The sequence below is a fragment of the Trachemys scripta genome, chromosome 2 (assembly GCF_013100865.1).
Source record: "Trachemys scripta elegans isolate TJP31775 chromosome 2, CAS_Tse_1.0, whole genome shotgun sequence".
In the NCBI taxonomy this organism is placed as follows: domain Eukaryota; kingdom Metazoa; phylum Chordata; order Testudines; family Emydidae; genus Trachemys; species Trachemys scripta.
This window is the reverse complement of record NC_048299.1, coordinates 58800912-58823942: the sequence shown is the minus strand read 5'-3', so window position 1 is coordinate 58823942 and position 23031 is coordinate 58800912.

The following is a 23031-nucleotide window of genomic DNA, read 5'->3' as shown; positions in this document are numbered from 1 at the left end:
TAACTAGAGAACAGGTGTAGATATGCCTCTTACCCCCCCCCCAAAAAAAAAAAAACAATAATACAAAACCACCTGGTCCCTGAGACATCCTGGCACATCACCATAGAAAACTTGCAGTGCCGAATATAGCCAATTTTTCACCCTAATCCCAAAATATAGAACAAGATTAATTGCTCCTGTTACACCAAAAGGCTCCAGACCCTGATGTACAACTGCATCATAAAAATCCAGATTTTGCATCTGGATCCTGCCAAAATTATAGCCACAGACCCAGAAATTGTACCCTCCAAATAGACAAGCCTTGGGGCTTATCTGTTCAGGGAAATTGATCAGCTATAGCTCTAATACAACTCCCCATATGCACACTCTATTCTGAAGTAAAAGTGACTTTTTTTCAGTATAACTTATGTTACTTCCACAGCAGACGATGTTCAGCACCCCACGTAACCTATGATGCCAGAAACAGCAGGCCCCTCAAAGTTCCAGGAGACACCAATACTTTAACTTTTTTACACCATGACAGTGCTCACTGAATCTGGAAAAGAGAAACTGCTTATGGTAGTGGATGTTGCATAGTTCTCTAATGGCCTCTCAGACTTTGTTGGAAGGAGTTTTGTGGAACTATGGAGATGTTTCATAAAGTAACATTCAGTAACCTAATAAAATATGGAAAATATATGTTACTAAAAGAGGTGACGCCAGCCTTTAAAATCAAATCATTCTGACTGACATCTTGCCATTAGCCCCACTCTCTCACTTCAGCGCTAATACAACTTTCTTTCAGTTATTTTTTTCTTTAGATTTAAATAGTAGTAAAACATAAAATGCCTACATAAGAGCTCTAGGCCCCCTGACAATTAATCTTTCAACAGTGTAATACACCAGGCAGCATTAAAAATCAAACATTCAAACAGGAACAAATTAACTCAGCCAGTAGGCCATCTGAAAAAAAGCTCCTTTCCACCTCCATCATTTCGAGAACATAGTCAAAACCTTCTCCCAAAACCCTGTCAAACAAGTGCCTTGTGCAGCATGCCTGGAAGGTCACCCAATTCTGGCTATTTCAGACCAAGGCCAGGGAGCATGTTAAAGAGACTCAGGACCCTCACCAAGATATTAGCCAATAGTTTATGATTCAGTAAAGCATTGATGGTGACACAGAAAGAGAGACTGTGGGTTATATTTTACTCCATGTAGAAAATGACTTTCAAGAGTCTCCCTGCCTGGAGTTCCCTGCTCTTTTTCCATGGAATAGCCAGGGTCTTTGGCTCCTAAAATCAGCAGCTCCAGAAAGGGATCCCCAGAGCTCTGCACAGCAGCTCTGATAGCCCTCATCCCCCAAGCAGCACAACTCCTGCAGGATTAGTAAAGAGACGACATATGCATGTTATCTTGTAAAGAGTTACCCTATTAATTCTGCAAAACTTTACCAACACTTGCTGACTCCCCCAAGGAGGCCCACTGGAAATTCATGGGTTCAGCTAAAGAGTATGCGAGAGAAACCAAAGGCTCCATGGCTCCACCACCTCCATTTCCAACTTTGCCTCCAAAATTCTGCTGAATCCAAACCCCGCAGTGCTTCAGTTAATTAGCTTTCGTAGGGTTCTGGGAAGGACAGATGGTGGCGGCAATGGCATATTGGGAGAGCATGCTCCAAAACTGGCATTCACCATCTTTACCACTCTCTGGCCCGGCCCTGCTTGATTTGGCTCCCATCAGCTCACAGAAGTGGAGAAGAGATGACCACATTAATACTTTTAGTCTGCAGTGGTATTGTAACCACGTTGATTCCAGGACATTATAGAAACAAGGGGGATCAGCTAATATTGGACCACTTCTTTTATTTCTCAGATCAAAGATATTAATACTTCCATACAGTCTGAAAATGGAGACTCCTTGCACTCCAATATTGCTATTATTTCTAGTACTGGTGATTCTCAAGATAGCACCCATTAAAAATCAAGTTGAAATGGAAATAGGAGTAAATGAAGAAGATCGTAATCAGAATGAAATTAATGTAAAGTCCAGTATCTAAGGACTTACCAAGGCTAGAACAAATGCTGCATAGTGCTAAAACATCTGTGAAAATATACCTTGTGTGCATGCCTGTACCACTCTGTATAAATATACCAGGGCCCATCTTTTGCTGTTGTTGCTGCTGTTGTGTGTTTGTAGAGCACCTAGCACAAATGGGGCCCTGGTCCATAACTGGGTTTCCAAGTTGCTACAATAATAAATAAATAAGCAATAGCATAGTGGTTCATGAAATATCAAACCATTAATTTCTCACTGTTCTTCAGGATACCACTGCTTTTTTTGTACCAAGATTTAATTTAGGAAGCCCAAGACCTTGGACCAGGATATGTTCAATCTCTGTATATATGTGAACTCATAAATGGGCTGCAGTAATATAAATAATTCCAACAGTATTTTTTTTTTTTAACATTTTAAATGGAGAGAACAGCACTCTGGGCCATTATCTAGGCCAAGATTCAGGAAAGCACATATGGAATGCTTAAATTCATCTTTTTTCAGGGAAGCACTTGAGCATGTGCTGACCTTGAAGCATGTGCTTAATTCCCATAGCATATATTTAAAATTAATCACATACTTAAGTACTTTCCTGAATAGGGATGTGTTCCTGATTCAGGGCCATATAGAATTGTAGTAATACATATAATTCACTGCAACTTTTTATTAACATTTTCTCAGGGTGTTTTTGTTGTCTTATTTCTCAAAACACTGAAAGCCTCTAAGGGCTAATCCTGTTCCTATTGGAGCTAATGGGAAAACTTCCACTAAATTCAATGGGAGCAGCTTTGGCCCCTTAACATGTTAACTAGTGCAATCCCCATCTACAAGGTATTGAAGCTATTAATATAGTATGGTAAGGCCAACATTTGCAAACCTAGTATCTAAAGTTAGGAATCTAATTTAGGCATCTAGGTGGCCTGATTGTTTGGTGGAACTGAGCACCTCTCCAGCTCCCATTGATTTCAGCGGGAGTTTTGCAAGAAGTCTGCAGGTTTAGGGCTCACTATGCACTTAATGACATCATCCATACACTATATTCCCACTTGGGGGCTTTAATTGCATTGCTGTTCTGCAGGACATCCAGCATCAAGCATGTTGGTGTTTGTTGCTTCCCTTTGCTAGCAGACACGAGAGCTACATGTTCAGCAGGAGGAAGCTTTTGGGAGAGGAGTGAGATGGGAGGATAGTTGGAAGAGATGACTGTGATAACGTAGGGCTGGAGACTAAGGACAGAAAAAGATGAGTGCAGTTTGGGAGTGTTAGATGGGAATGATCCAAGTGCAGTTTGGGGGGGAGATCAGAAAGAGACAGACTCAGGAGTGTTAGCAGCTTAGTTACATTTACTCTTTGCCAAACAATTAAATAGCCCATCCATGTCCCCAGAAATGTAGCTGTCAGATGAGTGCATTCTCACTCTGTTTATCACAGTCTCTTTAAATGAGGTCCACACACATTCACACAATATCCTGTTAAAAATCAATTCACTGAATGGTAGCATTACATATTCAGAGCAACTATTCACATCAAAGTATTACTACATAAAGTGCATGATCACATAAAATGTGTTAATAAAACCAGTGTCGGTCCACCATGTCATGATACTGTTTATTCACATCAGCAAGCAACTGGATGGATATTGATGTCTACAGAAGTAGATGTCTGAGCTCACTGGTGCAAGCTAACTTCAGTGGCAGATAAAAAGGCAGTTTAAGAGCCCGTATGTATGTAACGCTATGTACAGAGTGAAACACAGGATTGTTTCAAAGTTGCTAGCAAATATCAGACCAAAATACAGCATTCAGAAAAAAGCCAAAAGGAACATGAAACTTCGTATTTACATATATTTAAATTTCAAGATATTTAAAAGTTAAATAGAACGATGTTTAGCTACAATTTCAGACAAGGATGAGAACTTGAATTCTTCCAGTATGCCAATTTATTGAAGATGACATAGTTTTGCAAATACCATAAATGTGAATGAAAAATTAAGCCATTTATTAAAGGTGATATACATGATTGCACTAAATATGGGGCATGACAGAGCGTGATTAAACTAAGATGTAGTGTGATTAAGTTGTAGTGTGGATAGACTATTACTCATAATATGTAGCCAATGAATTAAGGGGGGGGTCTTGTTATTTAAAGAAACAAAATGTTAAATTTTCACTAAAACAAAATGAGGTGTCATGCACCAATGATCCCATTAACAGCACTTGTTATAAATGCAAGAACAAGATTAACACTTCACATAGCACAAGGAGAGTATTTAAGAATACAAGCTCCAGCCTAAGTCTTAGGAGATATGAAGCAACTGGCAAGGGCAGATATTATCAGTCAACTGATGATAGCTATGCTCCCTTGTAAGTCACAGTGGTAATTTGAAGTTAACATGTTAAAAATAATTAAAATGACTCCCTAAGGGTTTCCATAGTTGAACAAACCTTCCAGAAAATTTGAACCTTTAAGACTGGAATTTTGGAAGTTCACTCTGATAGGAATAGTATAATTATTATTCAATAGTTGCATGAACTTATCTGAACCTACACGGTAAGAAAATTGAGCTGGTAATCTCACAAAATCAGGCTCTCACACAAAATTCCTAATATTGCTGTTTTTGATTGTTTAAAAATACTTCTAGAATAGTCTCTCTCATGGCACTTTAATACACCTAGCCAATGCCCAGTTTTTCACTCTTTTAATCCAGGACTCTCCTAAGGCCAAAGGACTTGTCTTGGTTTTTTACACATATTCAGATCCCATTCTTGTTAATGATTTTACATATCAATAAGATTCAAACGTAGGAACTTCAGTCTTAAAGCATAGCACTTCTCTGTCTGCTAATATTAAAGGAGCATCTTCACTAACTCAGCAAGTAGTGGAAAGGCCCATGATATCCAAGAAGGTTCATGATATTCCACTAAAAGGCACAGATATGCCTGTACTCCAGCTAACTCCCCAGGCACTTTCTTTTTAATTTATGCTCACTCAAATAAGTGAGGAAAACAGGCAGAGCACAGCACAAGTCATTCAAGGAGCACCACAGTCAATTCATCCCTTATCAGGGACACTCAGAAGAGCATAAGAATGCAAGCCAAGTGCTGAGAGACTTGGAGACCTCCCTCTTATGTATTTAATACCATGGCCCAGATCCTCAAAAGTATTTAGGTGGCTAGCTCCCGTTGATTTCAAGGGGAGTTAGCTACCCAAATACCTTTGAGAATCTGGGTCTATATTCCTAAATGGCCCCCATCATCAAAGTAACTGAATATTCCAACACTTTCATACTGAGAAGGCCAATTATATTCAATGACCAAGTCAGGGAATTGGAACTTCAAGCTCCACAGAATTTGAGTTCATTTTGAAAGCTAAGGTGTAGAACTACAATGATGAACTAAAGAAAAATTATACAGCTAGGTTCCCACAGACACTCAGGCCACCATGCATCTCCATCTACCACCTCTCCCTTTTAGGCAAAAGGAAAAGCAACATCCTCGAAAATAACAATTTTTGGTAATGATTGAGTGACTCTGTTTAAACTGCTTGGATTGGAGCTGGAGTTTCAAGATTTAATATCGATAAATTCTACTTTATTTAAAATAGTGCTGTTCACACCAGTGAAGACTCTGTAAGTCTTTGCCTTATAAACCACAGAAATGTACAACTGGAAACGTGAAACTTTGCTTCAGTGGAACCTTGCAATAACTATAATTGGTTTTGCAAAAATACAGTAATAAACCCAAAGTTCTGAGAATCAGTAACAATTCTCAGGACACATACAGAAACTCACAGTTTTAACAGGAACACAACCATACTAGCCAAAGCAACAAAAACATTATTATTGACAATAGGGAGTTTCCCCCAACACCCCAACCCCTGAAGACAGCACAGAAACACAGACACATTCAAGAGGATGTAGAGACTAGAACAGGGGTCGGCAACCTTTCAGAAGTGGTGTGCCGAGTCTTCATTTATTCACTGTAATTTAAGGTTTCACGTGCCAGTAATACATTTAAACGTTTTTAGAAGGTCTCTTTCTATAAGTCTATAATATATAACTAAACTATTGTTGTATGTAAAGTAAATAAGGTTTTTAAAATTTTTAAGAAGCTTCATTTAAAATTAAATTAAAATGCAGAGCCCCCCAGACAGATGGGCCAGGACCCGGGCAGTGTGAGTGCCACTGAAAATCAGCTGGTGTGCCGCGTTCGGCACAGGTGCCAGAGGTTGCCAACCCCTGGACTAGAACAAGATCTCTGGCAACAGCTCAAGTGCTATCACCAAAAACAGTGAGTAATGACATAAAATAAAACATGGGTTTCACGGCAGAAATACAATCTCCTGGCTCTGGGGGGAAGTGATTTTGCAAGAGTACAAGACGAGAGATTGAGAAAACTGCGGTAGCTCAATGACAAATAGAATTACTAAAATGTACAATAATACAATTGTAGTATCAAAGAAGGGGAAGAGAGAGAGAGAGAAGTCCAGGTAGGCCCCACAACAAGTCTGCTAAAATGAGGCATCTGAAAAAACTACAAAGGCTTGTCTGAAATGCAAAAGACTTCAAAGGATAGTGGGAGTATGCCAAAGATTGAAGAAAACTAAACACATCCAGATAGAGAATTGTCAGACATCCTACCTGCAGGGAGTAAATTAAAGAAGTTGATACAAGGAATACATATGCTGAAGCTTTCAAAAGAAATCTGAGAATATTCATTAGTAAAGCATTACCACTGACTGATATGTGTCCAGAAATGAATTCATCTAGATCTAAAGCACTGAAGCTGAAAAACAGCCTTGTGCTTAGAATGTGGTTATGGTTAGGAAATTAACTATATAAAAACTCCACCTTCTTTCCCAACAGATCCACAACCCGGGTGTAGTCAGAGTCATATTTGCTTATTTTACTGATAAAGATCCATTTTTCCTTTTGGTGTGTTTTTTTTATACTTACTCTTGTTAGCACTGCAAAGCCAATACAACGAAGAGAGAGTTTGTGGGAGTCAGTCTGGTTTAATAATTTTCTATGTATCAAATACATTGTTGCTGGTAATGTTGAGTTACCCACAAAAGCCAGATTGACTTTCAAATCCAAAGTTGAATTTGCAGCACTGGCAGACATTAAAAAAGATTTTATGTTGGAAATAACTGTGACTGATCAATTATAAGCCTGGGCTAGCCTAGCATGGGTGAAGTGTGCCCACTGGAAAAACACTACCCATGCTAACACTGTGTAACTGTGTCTGCAATGGTACTGCACTAGCCAGTGTGCTGGGATGATTTCTGGTGGGATTTCCCATGGTTCTTAGTGGTGCATTAAACTGAGCAGCTTTATGTAACTATTCGCAGCATATTGTGGGAGAACTTATTTGTAGTGCATGGCTTGCCATTTCAGTAAAGCAAACAACCAGTGACAAGGCCTGGGTTCTATTCTGGAAGAGGACCTGTTCCAGCTGCTATTAATGCAACCCACATCAATGAATGAATTCAACCCAAGGCAAAGGTGCAGGGCATGAGAGCAAGGGATATAAGGAATGCCTTATGTGCCCACACCCTTGCACTGCAGGGGGAATTACCATAAGGATATTAAATGTTGTAAAACGTTGGCAGAGGGAATTATGTGACCATAGGTCTGGAGAGCTGTAGCAATATACCTGTGTGAATCAGTATATGGTATAACATTTATCAGTGTAGTCATCAACTAGATATATGTTTAAACTGAGATTTTATTAAAAGCTTTTTCTTTAATTCAGATGTCCATTGACTGCAAAACAATAACAAAATGAGCTATTGATTGAGCAGCAAAAATAATCAACAGTGTGTCAAGGTACAATATAAACAATCATTGCAACAAACTGACTCCAACATACAAAAGCCACCGGAGCAAGATAGCAGCAAAGGCCAAGACACGCAACAACCTTCTCAGCAAACTGGTAGGTTCTTCATAGGGAGGAGATGCTCCAACCCTAAGGACCTCAGCTCATGCCATCTCGTACTCAATAACAGAGTATTGTGCGCCAGTATGGAGTCAATCAGCACACACCAAACTTGTTTATGTGTAACTCAACTCAACAATGAGCATCATCACAGGAACTCTCTGACCGACTCATCTTCCATGGCTTCCAGTTCTGAGCCACATTGCTCCCCTTTCCATCAGAAGGGAGATTGCAGATGGCAAGCTGGTTGAGAAGGTACATGCCAACCCAAGCTTACCCTTGTTCAATGACCTTTTTAGCCCACAATCTACGTCTTTAATCACTACACCCATGGTGGTCAAGGCTGCCATGCCAGGACATGACAGCAGAGTCCCTGTGGCGGGAAGACTGGTACTTAACACCAACCACCAATCAGTTCCTCGTCACAGACCCTACCACTTGTCCACACAGTTTTGACCTGCTATGTCATCAGTGGGCCCTTCTTAACTGCTTCTGGACTGCGCAAGGCCTCTGTGCAGCCAAACAGCACCACTGGGGTCTTCGATACAATCCAAACTGCAGCTGCAGCACAGATCAAACAATGATACACATTGTTGAGGAATACTCACTAACCAAATTCAGTGGTGGGCTCTGAAAGCTCCACTTGGACACTAAGAATGTTATTGCTTGGCTCAGCGAATTTGCAAGCACTAAATAAATTGCAACAGAAAGAAATGACTTCTTCCTTCCCCTTCCCCGAAGAAAATCACTGACTACAAGAGGTAATTGGTTTAATTGGCAGCAAGGGAGATTTAGATTAAAAATTAGGAAAATCTTTCTAACTGTAAGGGTAGTTATGCACTGGAATAGGCTTCCAAGGGAGGTTGCGGAATCCCCATCACTGGAGGGGGGTTTTTAAGGACAGGTTGGTCATGGATGGTCTAGGTTTACTTGTTCCTGCCTCAGTGCAAGGGCTGGACTTGATGACTTCTAGAGGTCCTACATTTCTATGATTCTATGAAATGATGAGACTGGTCCTCAAGATCAAACTTATTTTCCTTCCCGCTTTGCTGTGCTTGACTAGAATGAAATAGGTACATCTGGCCATGTGCACTATGTACATTACGTTCACTTCTTCCGTGTAACGTATTGAGTGGTTCATTCCCCACCCAAGCTTGTCTTCTGAATGCATGGCAGGAGCTAACATCATGGCTGGCATTTTCTGCTGCCTGCTGGACATTATGCTAAGCAGCCAGTCCATATCTCCCTATGTTGATTTTGCTGTCACCCACTGCAGCTCTCTATCTTCCTTCCTCACCTCATAGTCAAGGACAATGTATCCACTACCAGCTTCTTCTCCTTTTCCATCATCTGCCTGTTGTGTTCCTGGAGCCAGTCCACCTTGCTGGAAAATTCCCTATATATTTTTGCAGCAGTTAATCTCTGGCCTTTTTTCTTTTCACCCAATAGTTCTTGCACTCCTCGCTGACAGTCCATAGCCTTATGGTGCTGTACCTATTCACACTGGGGTCAATATGTCTCTGAAAAGGAATGAAACAGCATTTTATTTTTATGTCCCCCAAAAAAGAAAAAATCAAAGAGTGGAGAAAAAAATCAGCAAACATAAACAGGATGCTGAATGAGGATGCAGCTGCTTAGAAGAATTACAGATGTGTGTTCCCACTCACCCCACTTCCACCTGTATCAGCTATCCACCAAACTTGCAAAAAATTTGCAAGTGCTCTGGCTGGGCTTAATACCAACGAAGGTCATGCAGGGAACTTAATATGCAGACTGCCTCAAAATATAATATATGCATATATTTTTGTTCTGTCCCATCCCTGTATTTGCAGGCAGTGCATTGCTGTGCTTTTACTAAATCCGTGCTTTGCATACTAACAGCAACACATACCATAATATATCACTGTTTTCCTTTTCGCATTCTTTTCCTCACTAGGAATCCATCTTGAATCACACATGACTGCAGAAGGCAGGAGGTAGTGGAAAGGGTACAAGGGAAAATAGAGTCTTTTCCACCCTCAACTGAAGCTTTGCAGGCAAAGCCAGATCCCTTATGTTGTAATTGGTCCTATAACAATAACAAACCTGGCTACACGCTACTCACCCTGATGCAGAGATGCTGTTTCCACTTCATCCTGGGATCAGTCCATGAAGAATTCCAGGGTCAACGTTAATTTGAGGTTGTTGTCCAAAGCAGGGGCAGTGTATGGTATGGTGGGGATAGGGGTTGGGGTTGAGGGTCTGCTTCATGTCTTCTGGCCCCATTTCCTGCTGCAGCTGCTATACGCCTTCTTCCCCCTGTACCAAAAGATCATCAGAAATTAAAGGGGGCACCATGGCATCAGAAGTGCCCAGCACCTGGTCAAAGTCATTGTAGAATGGGCATGTTTCCAGAAATTTGCTAGACGTGGTGGTGTGATCCATGGCCTTCTTATACGTGGTTTTAAGGGATTTCATTTTCTCCTTGTGCTGAAATCCTGTCCATTCAATCTCCTCCTTCGCCAGCTTCTTGGAGATATCATCATAGCACTGTGGATTTGGGTTCATTTCCCCAAGGTATGGGTCTTACTGCTATAACACCATGGCTTTACCAGAAGAGTGGTTGTCACATTTTAGGGCAACTGCACCTGTATTTCCCCTCAGTGATCCAAAAGGGCACCCGCTTTCAGCTTCCCAGCCATTGCCTTTATTGGGTGGAGAGACACATCCCTTTCCCTTGTGACCAGAGTAGTTCCAGGCTGCACAGTTTCCTGCTTACATTGGGTTATTCCCAGCACAGACAGATTGCCTAAGGACACCTGATTGCTTTCTCTTCAGTGATGGTTAACAGGTATAATTGCTACAGTTTAAGGTACTACATAGCTCTTCTTATGCAAGCCTACTTTAGTCTTAAGGTAAAAACCATTACAGAGAAAATACATTCAAAACAATAAAAGAACCTTCATGAATGCTAATAAGCCTACCAGAGATCACTCAACCCTAACATAGATTCTGGCAGGAACAGTCTTTCAAACCCCTCACCCAAGAGGGATTCCTTGCAGGGCCGGTGCTACCATTAAGGCCAACTAGGCAGTTGCCTAGGGCGCCAAGATTTGGGGGCACCAAAAAGCGGTGCCCCCCCCTTTTTTTTACAGCATTCCTATGCCCGCTCCCGGAGCGCACGGTCACCGCTCCACTTCTCCCGCCTCCCAGGCTTGCAGTGCCGATCAGCTGTTTGGCGCCGCAAGTCTGGGAGAGGAGGAGAATTAGAGCTGGGGCAGCGTGCTCCGGGAGGAGGCGGAGTAGAGGTGAGCTGGGGTGGGGAGCTGCCACACGGCTCCCCGGGGGGGAGCTGCCACGGGGGGGGCGCCTCGGGACGGGGGGGGGGGGGGGGGGGCGGGGGGGGGGGGGGGGGGGCACGCAAGGTAGAAGTTTTGCCTAGGGCATGAAACTTCCTTGCACCGGCCCTGATTCCTTTTGGTTACCAGTTCATTACAGCTTCAGCTCAGAACAAGCACCCAGACCTTCTAACCCTACCCTAGGGATTGGGGCCCTCTGTGGATCAGGGGTCCTGCCTGTTTGCTGGATCAGGAAGGCCCTGAGCCAGTTTAAAACCAGGCTATTTAACCGGAAACCCTCTCTTTGTATGTTGGTCCCCAGAGACTCCAGTTTGAATAACTATATGCAAACCTTTCCAGGGAGTGGTTTCCAAAGGTTGAAATGGAGAACATATATTAGCATCCCACTTCCCTACTAGAGAAGGTACATACAGTGCCACAACAACACATACACAATTGCATTTTAATACAATAGACCCCAAAGGCATTAACCCTAATTCAATAAGGTTTGTTCAGGATATTGTCAGTCTGATACAGTGGTGTCAGCTTGTGGCCAGCTGGTAGCCTGGAAGATTTCTTAGCTGGCATCTCTCTCAAGTGCCGTGGAAGTGCAGCAAAAATGCAGCAAGCAAATGAGCCAGTGTAAGTGTTAGTGACTTCCAATGCAGAAGGAGGGGGAAAGTAGACAAGAAAGTATAGCCCAGGTGGAACTGTGGGATAGTAATGGAGGACTAACTGCACCCAGGTCCCTCACATGACTGTGGGGTCAGAGCATAAGTACAATGCTTGCTATGGAGGACCCCCAACATTTGACTCACTTAGTGGTAATTCTTTACCTATCAACCAGTCTGTAAATGTGATTACACATTGGCCTGGGATTTAGAACATGATAACTAATTAATTACTTTTCCAAGCAGCCTGACTCTGATGATCTTTCTGAAGTGGGGGACATGTGACTGATGTTCATTGATTTATTTTGTCACAAACGCAGAATGGCTAAAGCACAGCTAGGGACATTGAACATTGAACAGCCTGGGTAGCTTGGCTGTGGTCTGACTAGGACCGTTTCACTTTCATCTGCTTAGGCCAGTTGTTTTTAACCTCTTCTTAAGAGGATTGGTACAATAGGATGAGCTACAAGTTTACCCAGTAATCCAATAACTCTGACACCAAGGAGAGGAGACCTGCTTACCTGTTGTTCTGTTTCTTCCTCTAACTTGTACTTTGGGGGCAGGTGGGGATGGGGAAGGAGAGCATAATAAATGTAACGATAAGAACATTTCTGCTTGGTGCATAATGAACATAACAGTGCACATAACAAAATTTACCTCTGAAATACTTTTCTTTAAAGTAGGCTTACAGTATTAAACAGATTCCTGTAGAGTCTTGAATCTAGTTCACATTACCGCTTTTATAGTTTTCCCCTCCACATGCCCTTAAGACTTATTAGATAATGAATTCACAAAGTCAAATCTAAAGACACCTTCAATTGACACGACCGAAAATGTGTTTAGCCCATTCTGATCCTCCTACCCTGCTTGATGTTGTTTATCATCATTATGATTACTACTAATAATGCAGGAATGTATATGGTGCCCATCAGCTCATTGTTATGGTATCTGTTGCCTCACTTATTGACTGTTGCCTTTGTCCAGCCAGTTTATAGGTAAATATAGCACTGGCAATTTGGTAGTCATGCTGATCAGTGGTATGTTAGATTTCTGTTACTAGAGAAGATACTTCAGAATCTCCTTCTCTTTTATGCTATATTATGAGAGAAGAAAAGGTCTGAATTACTATGGGTTCTTCCTGTGCATTACTCTAAACTCAGCCCAAAAGGGGAAACAATATAAGAATCTACTTAGTGGTAGTGTATGAATGGAAGCCAAATTCTGGAATTGGCATGGTGGTTAGGATGAAGGAATTAGCTACAGGCTGGAAGCCAAAGAAGGCACATCGCCAGAGTAGCTAGAAGTATAATGATAGGATCCCATTACTAACTGGAAGAATGGTCTATTGAGAAAACAGTAGCACAGAATAAGAACCTTGTTCTAATTTTCAATAGTTGAAATCAGTGGAGTCACATTAGTGTAGTTCAGGACAGAATTTGGCCTTTACTCTGTAAATTACACTTAGCGGAGCATTCGTGTTGTCCATTCTTTGACTCTTGGAAGGATTTGACATAAGAAGGCGCCCTGCTAATTGAATTTGTTGTTATATATTCTCGATATTCATGTTTGTTATCCATGTGGTTTTGAAGAAATGGATGGGATTATGCTGTCTTTTGTCAGTGCTTTCCACAATGAACAATCACTCCTGTGCACTGGACACCAATGGAAGCGGTCACATCACTTCTGAACCGTCAGTGTTCACTCCAAATGAACATTTTCTCTTTTTCTCTATTTCCTCACAACAAGCAGAATTCCTGCACCAGTGATTAAAAACTGTTAGCCAAACAAATCCCAACGGAAGCCAATACACAGCTTTGTACTTTGGAGATTCTTATTGAAACATGCGAGAAAGAGTCCTGTGGCACCTTATAGACTAACAGATGTATTGGAGCATAAGCTTTCGGGGGGGAATACCCACTTCGTCAGAAACATGCGGTTTTCTAGCATACCCATCCAGATGCAGAGTGGCAGGAAGGAAGAATTCTAGGATACCTATTTTATGGTTTTGTATAGTACCCATCACCACCGTGGTTTAGTGCTTGGGATTATATAATGCAGGGGTCGGCAACCTTTCAGAAGTGGCGTGCCGAGTCTTCATTTATTCAGTCTAATTTAAAGTTTCGTGTGCCAGTCATACATTTTAACATTTTTAGAAGGTCTCTTTGACTAAGTCTATAATATATAACTAAACTTTTGTTGTATGTAAAGTAAATAAGGTTTTTAAAATGTTTAAGAAGCTTCATTTAAAATTAAATTAAAATGCAGTCCCTCATGGACCGGTGACCAGGACCCAGGCAGTGTGAGTGCCACTGAAAAAATCAGCTCACGTGCTGCCTTCCGCAGGTGTGCCATAAGGTGCCTACCCCGATATTATGTATATGTGCTTGTGTAATTATATATACATATAGTTACACATTCACATTAACTCAGTCAAACTGCATCCATTGATATAATATGCCTCTATAATATTTTAAAATAGAGTTAACATGACACATTGCTCTTGGAGAGCAAAACCTTGATTGTGCAGTATACTCCACTTACCCTTTAGTTTTCTGCCTTTTAGTAGTCTTGCTATCTTTTGTCAAACCAGTCAATATTTTTCCACTTACAAGATCTGGTATGATTTCTAAATCAATATTATGGTTTGGCCTTTGTCTTGATGACTGTTATGCCCTGAACTGCTTAGAGAACATCAGCATAGCAATATTTCCCAAAATTTCCCGAATTATTTGTCCTTACTACAGGATAGAACAAAACCACCTTAGAAAAATGGAATTTATTATTTAAAGCTATTGGGCCAAACTAATCCCTGCTGTGTCTCTATCAGCCTCAATGGTGTTACGCTGAGGATGAATTAGCCCACTTATTTGTAGTTTAATTTGGTCATCATTGTACTGCAGGGTTGGTTTATGTTTTTGTATTCTCAAGCATGTTAATCTAATTGAGCTGTCAATGTTTAGTTTAAACATTTTATTGAAGATTATAATAATACATAGACTAAAAAAAAAAATAAAAAAAACTTTCCAAAGACCAGGCAGACAGACACAAAAAGGGGATCCCATAGTAAAAGCCCTCTATTAGGTCAGAAACTAATTCACTGCCCAATCCCTGCAGAATTTTATAGGTTCCCAAGGGCGGAGTCAGTCCATTGTATTGAAGATTTCTGCAGAATTTTTCCAGAGCTGTAAATCCTCCCTGCAGGAAAAGACCATTGTAACATTCCCACTACACAGGAAATTGAACTGTCAGTGGAACTCATTTTAAATATGGTTAAAGCATAGTACACGATTTAATCACAGCTTGTCTCGTCAGCCTAGCCCAGACATTACATTTCTAAGATATGTTTAAAAACCACTCTAGAATACATTTTTCAAATGCAAATTTAAAACCAGTTCTGCTTGCTTTTTTTTTTTTTTTTTGCCAGATCTTAATTTTCCCTCCCTTTAATAGAAGGATAATGAGACAGTTATTGTAAGAAACAAATTAAATTGAGACTCCTTAATGAAGGGCCCACTCATGCAACCCTTACTCAGGCAAAACAACTCCCATTGACTGTCTAGTGCATATATTTTCTAAAATGGCATAATTAAGAAGTAGGTTCCTGGACTTCTGGTGAGTCTGCAGAAGAACAAAGTAGGGTGAGCAGCACCAAAATGCTGATGGGGGGCCTCAGAGGAGGCAGAAGGAAATTTACACAAGTAGAAGTGTGTAAGGAGTGGCACCATGGTACCTCTGGGGAGGATCGTTGTCCCATGCAACATTTATAGCAAAATTACTACATTAATTGTAAATACATCTGACACACCCTCATAAACTACATCCCTTGTATGCCGCCATGGTACAGCGATGGTTGGTCCATCCAGACTTTCACTGGCCAAATTTATTCTTGGGGCAACTCCACTAAGTCACATTTATTTAGCATCTTTTCTGTGGCACTCTTTATTCTAGTGGCTATTCTAGAATCCAGGTACCCTACAAACATGAATGAGTTCATCTTCACAATATGTCTGTTGGGTAGGGAAGTGTTAGCCTTGCATTTTACAGATGAGGAACTGAGGCACAGAGAGAGAGAGAGAGAGAGAGAGAGAGAGACTGATTGATTTTGCCACAGTTACACAGAAAGTCTGTGTCAAGCCTGGGAATAAACCCAGACCTCTTGAGTCCTAGTTCACATAAATGTGGCCTTCTTTCTTATAAAAAAATCTATAAAATGTGCAGTGCTCTTGTAAAACATTTTCTGAGGCTTCTCTAAATGCTTGATAAGAATCCCATGTTGCATTGAAATATTCTATACAGTAGATGCTCATCGTGCAGTTTCTTAGATGCCTCCACCAATAGCAAGCCTTCCCATAGACATCAGTACTATACATTACCCAAATACAAAGGACTGTAACTACAGCTACATTACACTGGATGAAATCCTGGCCCCACTAAAGTCGATTAGAAAACTCCCACTGAACTTGAGGGGACAGGATTTTACCCGCACACTACAATGGAGTTTTACTCTGGTATAACAGAGAAAAAGTGGGTACAAAGATTGCAAGATATTGGGAAAAAATCAGGAAAAGTACAGTATGTAAAATCTATGTGACTTAGTGGATTAAAATCAGAGTGGTGGGTTTTGAGGAGGGGGTTGTTGTTGGTGGAGTTAATACCATAAATACACACTAGATCAATTAAAATGAGGAAAAGACGTATCCTTATACCATGTGACAGATTCTCTGCAATTTCACTAATTTCAGTTTTCTAGGTGAGCAGGTTTACATTCTGGCAACAGGAATATACTAGTCGTGTCTATCAGTAATTTTAGAATTCCACACAGCAAACTCTAGCATCACCGATAAAACGAAAAAATATATCAAAAATATGTTTCTATATGGAGGAAATTGTGTCTATTAAATGAAAAAAACATCATTACTGAAGAGCATACCAGGAACAAATCATCCCCACATAGAGGGCATGTAGATGTTAGAATCTTGCAGCATTTTCTATGAAACACACATTTTGTGAGTGTTTTTAAAGCACGGTGTAGATTTGTAATGAGGTTTTTAAATGTTATGTATAGGGCACGGTTTTATTAAAGCTTTATATGATAGAATGGACCAAGATAATTTCCCTCTTATTGTACACAGGTTCTTTATTCATCGAGCTAAACCTGCAACATGATAGATAGCATCCCAGCTCATCCTTTTTTAACCCCTGGACTTTGTATAAACACCAGAACCCAGTGCTGCTTGCATCATTGCTTTTGTTCAGTTTCTCTAGTCATTCTGGACATTCATCTGAAATGCTGAACTTTTCTCATCATTCTAACACAGTTCTTAAAGTGTTCGTGTTTCATTTGTAAAATCAAAATGATTCGTTATTACATAATTTATGTAATCATGTATTTCTAAAATCAATTGTCAGTACAAGGGCTGGATCCAAAGTCCATTGAAGTCAATGGGAGTCTTTTCATTAACTTCAGTAGGCTTTGGATCAAGTTCCCATTTAGATTTTATAAGAAAAATTAAAACTTCCTAAAGGTCTCTCACTAATGACCATGGGTGGTGAAAAGAGGAAGGGATAGACAAAGGCAGCCTGGGCAAATAAACATTTCATGACATTATAAGAATAGACCCCTGAGAAGTCAAAAGCCCGATTACAAATAAAACCTCAACTAACATGGAACTTGTTTGCCCCTTTAGCCTCTCTCAATTTGCAAAGGCTGGGGTGGGTCACCTGGCAGGCTTCAGAAACATGGGATGACTCCTGCCTCCCCTAGTGCCCCAGATACAGCACAATTCTGCAGTATGTGTTAGTACCAAGCTCTGGGGAATCTCCACTGATTGTCCATGCCCCCTAAGTACCACTGAACTCAGCTTTGTGAGAGTGCTCTGCGCATCTCCGCACAGCAGATTGGATGGGTAGCAAGGGTAGGCCAGTAGAGAACCAATGGTAGGGCTGTATTCAGGGCTGAAATTATGGCATACGGACTGTGAGCCCATGTCTAGGGACTCAGCTCCTGGAGTCATCTGAATCACAATTTTGATTTCTTTTTTAAAAGCAAGTTTCGAGCCCTTATAGGTACAAAGGAAAGTTTGAAAATGTGAAATGAGTGTAACAGATGGAAGTATGCCTGCACCTGCAGAGAGCCTGAAACAATATCTCTGTGAGATAAGAACTATCCCAGGCCTCTGAATGGTGTAAACACCAAGATTCACTGTCCTGGACTAACAAGATCCCAGCAAAGGATTCTGTGCACAGCAGGAAGGAAGAGTGCAGCAGGAGCACCCTCCCCAGTAGCTACACCCTGGCTACTGGGGTAAGTGGTGTGGGAGGCGGGGCCCTGACACCACTATTCCAAATCCGGGGAGAGTCATAGTGGTGGAGTTCCGGGAGCTCTCTTGTCATGGTGTGCCTTTATCCAGCCTTGGCTTGGACTGCTGTTACACAAATATACTGGCCATTGACCCCAACGGTGAGGGATCACAGGAATGATGGGTTCTGGAAGACATTCCTTTCCTCATGTCCCTGCAGAACAACTCTGTTCGAGCAGCACAGCGACGAAGGGGGAAGAGTGCGATGTTAGTCCTATGGGGGGAAATGTGCAGCAGATAATCAAAGAGGATGCAACTAAAGCATTTCTACAACCAAATAAAACATTTTAAAATCTATTATCAAAAAGCTATTAACAGTAAAGAACACAGTAGGGTGTTTGTAGGATATGTATAAATATGGGATTCCTGGGAAGAGAAGGCATAGAGATGGGATGAAATGAGTAACTCTCAATAGCATCAGGTTTGTAATAAGGAAAAACACTAAACCTGCATCATATTGTACGTAACTCGAAATACAATTTAAGTAGATAAATCTCCATCTGCAAAACAATAGGTGATGTTCTCAATTATCAAATTAAATGGAAGAAATAAATTATTTTCCACCCACTGTTCCCAGCCTTTCTATGGTTAAAACCTTTTTGTTTGAACACAGCTTTTAATCTTAGCCTTATGATTTCAATTTCTTTCAGATCAATCTCTTCATCTCCTAGAAATCTCCATAGGTTCATGGCTGGAGTGTGAATAACATAGCCAATGACTTGCTGTTAATAATGGCAAGTGCAAAATAAGCATAAAAGAGAGAGACTCCCTACCAGACCTTGTAATTATTGACTTGGCTCAGTTCATAGAATCATAGAATTGGAAGGGACCTTGAGAGGTCATCTAATCCAATCCCCTGCACTCATGGCAGGACTAAGTATTATTCCACAATCTTCCTAGGCAAATTATTCCAATGCTTAACCACCCTGACAGTTAAGTTTTTCCTAATGTCCAATCTAAATGGCCCTGGGTGCAATTTAAGCCCATTGCTTCTTGGCCTATCCTCAGAGATTAAGCAGAACAATTCTTCTCCCTCCTCCTTGCAACAACCTTTTATGTACTTGGAAACTTATGTCCTCTTTCAGTCTTCTCTTCTCCAGACTAAACAAACTCATTTTTTTCAATCTTCCCTCATAGGTCATGTTTTAATCATTTTTGTTGCTGTTCTCGGGACTTTCTCCAATTTGTTCACATTCTTCCTGAAATGTGGCACCCAGAACTGAACACAATACTCCAGTTGAGGCCTAATCAGTGCAGAGCAGAGCAGAAGAATTACTTCTCGTGTCTTGCTTACAGCACTCCTAACACATCCCAGAATGATGTTTGCTTTTTTTTTTTTTGTGCCAGTGTTATACTGTTGACTCATATTTAGCTTGTGATCCACTATGACCCCCAGATCCCTTTCTGCAGTACTCCTTCCTAGGCAGTCATTTCCCATTTTGTATGTGTGCAACCGATTGTTCCTGCCTAAGTGGAGTACTCTGCATTTGTCCTTATTGAATTTCATCCTATTTTCTTCAGACCTTTTCTCCCGTTTGTCCAGATCATTTAATCCTTTCCTCCAAAGCACTTGCAACCCCTCCCAGCTTGGTATCATCCTGCAAACTTTATAAGTGTACTCTCTGTGCCACTGTCTAAATCACTGATGAAGATACTGAACAGAACCGGACCCAGAACCGATCCCTGTGGGAACACACTCGATATGCTCTTCCAGTGTGTCAGGATATTTTAAAAATAAACAGAGAAGGATCAAATCCAATAGAGATACTTCAGTGAAATTACAACAGGGTGAATCTGGCCCAGGCTGTTGATTGGATGTATAGTTTTCATTATGTAGGTGTCCATTTTTGGTATACTATGCAGAAGATGAATGCACAAATTAGAACCCATCAACAAATGATATGTTTAATGGAGAGTCTTTGAAAATGTAGCCCATTTTGGGGAGCATCACATGTGCAGAGCTATTATTCAGACAATGTGTGGAGACTTCTAGCTCTTCTGCAGTGATTCTAAAGACTTCAGTGCTTGAGTTGTCTCCAAGCATGATCAAGACAAGCTTTTCATCTCATAGTTTAGTTTTGTTTCGGCTGAGGAATTCCTTTTACAGCCCCAGCAGATAGAAAGCCCATTTCTTCACTGGACCTATGCTCATTGGGATGGCTTATAAGCAGAGAATATGCATAACTGTTCAGACTGGGTGTGCGTTTGTGCGGGGGGTGGAGACACAATTTAAAGGTTCTGGTAGTATGCAGTGGAGTTCAGGTCAGGGCATATAAACCTTGGCAGAAATCGGGGGGAGGGAGGGCGGGCGGGGGACGTGACTCCACATGACCCCTCGCATGCATCGCCTCTGCTTATATGAGTATGGTGATCACAACTCAGTTCTTCATATTCTCTGGACTAATCTGACCATTGCTCTATAAAATAGATGAGGGATCCCTAGAGACTGTGATGTCACTTCCAAGAGAATCATAGGCTCTTAAAAAATACTGAAGAGGAGTTTGGCTTGTGGTCTCTCTCCAATCTGGATACCTGTGCAGCAATAGCACATGGCTTCTTGTAAACTGAGATCTGTGCTGTGTTATGCTACAAATCCTTAACCACATGTGACAAATACCAGTCAAAGTACAAAGCAAATGAAATACAATGCAGAGTAAAAGATACATTCTTATCTAACCACTGTGTAAAGATAAGGCCAGTTTTAAAAACAGCAAAGCTGTCAAGATTACTTCTGGTTTTAAATGTTATGTGTGTGCCTTGAAACAAATAAAAACAATTTAAAAATTATATCTGTCTTATGTATTTGTGCCTCACATAAGCAGGGTAGTTCCATGGTAATAGAACTTTTTGTGATAATTTACCCTTCTTTATCCTTGAGCAAGGAGAGAGTGAGCAATTTTTTAAAGGTTGTATTTATTTTTTAAATGGTAGAAAGAAAACCTCACATTTTGTCAGCCCAATCAGTACATAAATCACCCCCAGGCTGAAATGAAATACTGAGAAAATTTTACAAACTAAATGAATGAATGACTAATTACTTTTTGATTAATAGTGTTGTCTCTCAATTGCTCAAGGCAGGTTAAGGAGGGTGAGGCTTTCTAAAAAAAATGATGAGTTTCCACAGTGTTAGCTGGTAATTCATAGATGTGTTTTAGTTTCTACGTAATCTAGACAACTTTACTAATGTTCTGAGAGCCTGAGAATTAATTTTGTCATGCACAGTAGATGGGTTATTTAGAATATATGTGATCCTTCTAGCATGACAGATGGGTGCCCACGCCAAATTTGAGTGGCACTGCAACCCAGTTCACATGCTCCTGCTCCCAGTCCTGGACTCCACCCCATCTGTTGGAGCATGTGTACATGGGGGAACAGAGACTGGGAGCAGCAGAGAGAAAACATTCAGAAGGATGTTTTTATTATTTTCATTGATTAACCCCTCTGCTCCTCTGAACTTTGGGAAAAAAAAGGTTAGTGAAAGATTTGTGGGTAAACTGTGGTGTGGGAGTTCTTTTGTTTTGTTTTTAAAGGTTGTGCTAACGGGGGCTTTTATATTTAAGAACACTTCAGGTTTACACTGTTAATACATAATACACATTAATACATAATAGTTAATTGTATGTTAAGCATGCTGTACTGTAGCAAACATTTCTGAGTTATGCAATTGGTAGCCTCTTTAAAAAAATGTAAGATCCACCAAAGGGTTTTAGTGGGTTTTTTGGCCCTCTACTACCTTAAAGTTGCCATCCCTATTCTAGACTTGGATGAGTTGGAGCGAAAGGTAACAAACCATCCATCCTCTCTATACAGGCTAAAAGAATCACTACTCCTATAGCTTTCTCTACCTATCTTTTAGTTCCCCCTCTTGACTTTGGTCTGGGACCCCACATATGATGTAAAGTGGTCCTAAAGTAAATGTTGGGCCAAGGTCAACAGATTGGTTGAATGTCAATAGGTTAATGAACGTGTTTGCATCTTCACTGCCAATGTCATCATTATTAGGTACAGAACTGATCCTGGAGAAATCTGAAATTGCTTGATTAATATCTTAAAATTGCTGCTAAACACACACAGGCAAAAACTCAGAGTACCGTATATACTTGTTCATAAGCTGATTTTTTTTTAGTAAAAAAGGGAAGCACCAGAGAAGGGGGTTGGCTTACGAACGGGTTTAGAGAGGGAGAGGTGGGATGCAGCCCCTATCCCCAACAGAGGGAGCAAGGAGAGGCAGCACAGCCAGCAGAGCCAGAAGGGAAGAGGCGGGGCCAGAGTCTCTCCGCTTCTGGCCACGCTGCTCCCCCCTCCCCCCCTCCAGCCTCTGAAGCAGCTGCAGCTCCAGGGCTGGCAGGCTGCAGCCGTGCCACTCAACCCCGCCCCCCAGAGCAGGCTGTGGCCGTGCCGCTCAGCCCAGCCCACTGGAACATGCTGCGGCCGCGCCGCTTGGTCTGGCCCACCGGAGCAGACTGCGGCTGCACTGCCCAGCCTGCCAGAGCAACTCCAGCCAGGCCAGAGACATCCTCCCCTGGCCCTCCCCAGATAAGCTGGGAAGGTAGGGTTACCATATTTTGTGCCTCCAAATGGAGGACACTCCACGGCCCCCGGCCCCGCGCCCAGCCCCGCCCACACCCCGCCCCCTCCCCAAAGTCTCCGCCCCCTCCCCTGCTTCCCGCGAATATTTGATTCGCGGGAAGCCTGAAGCAGGTAAGGGGGGTGTGGG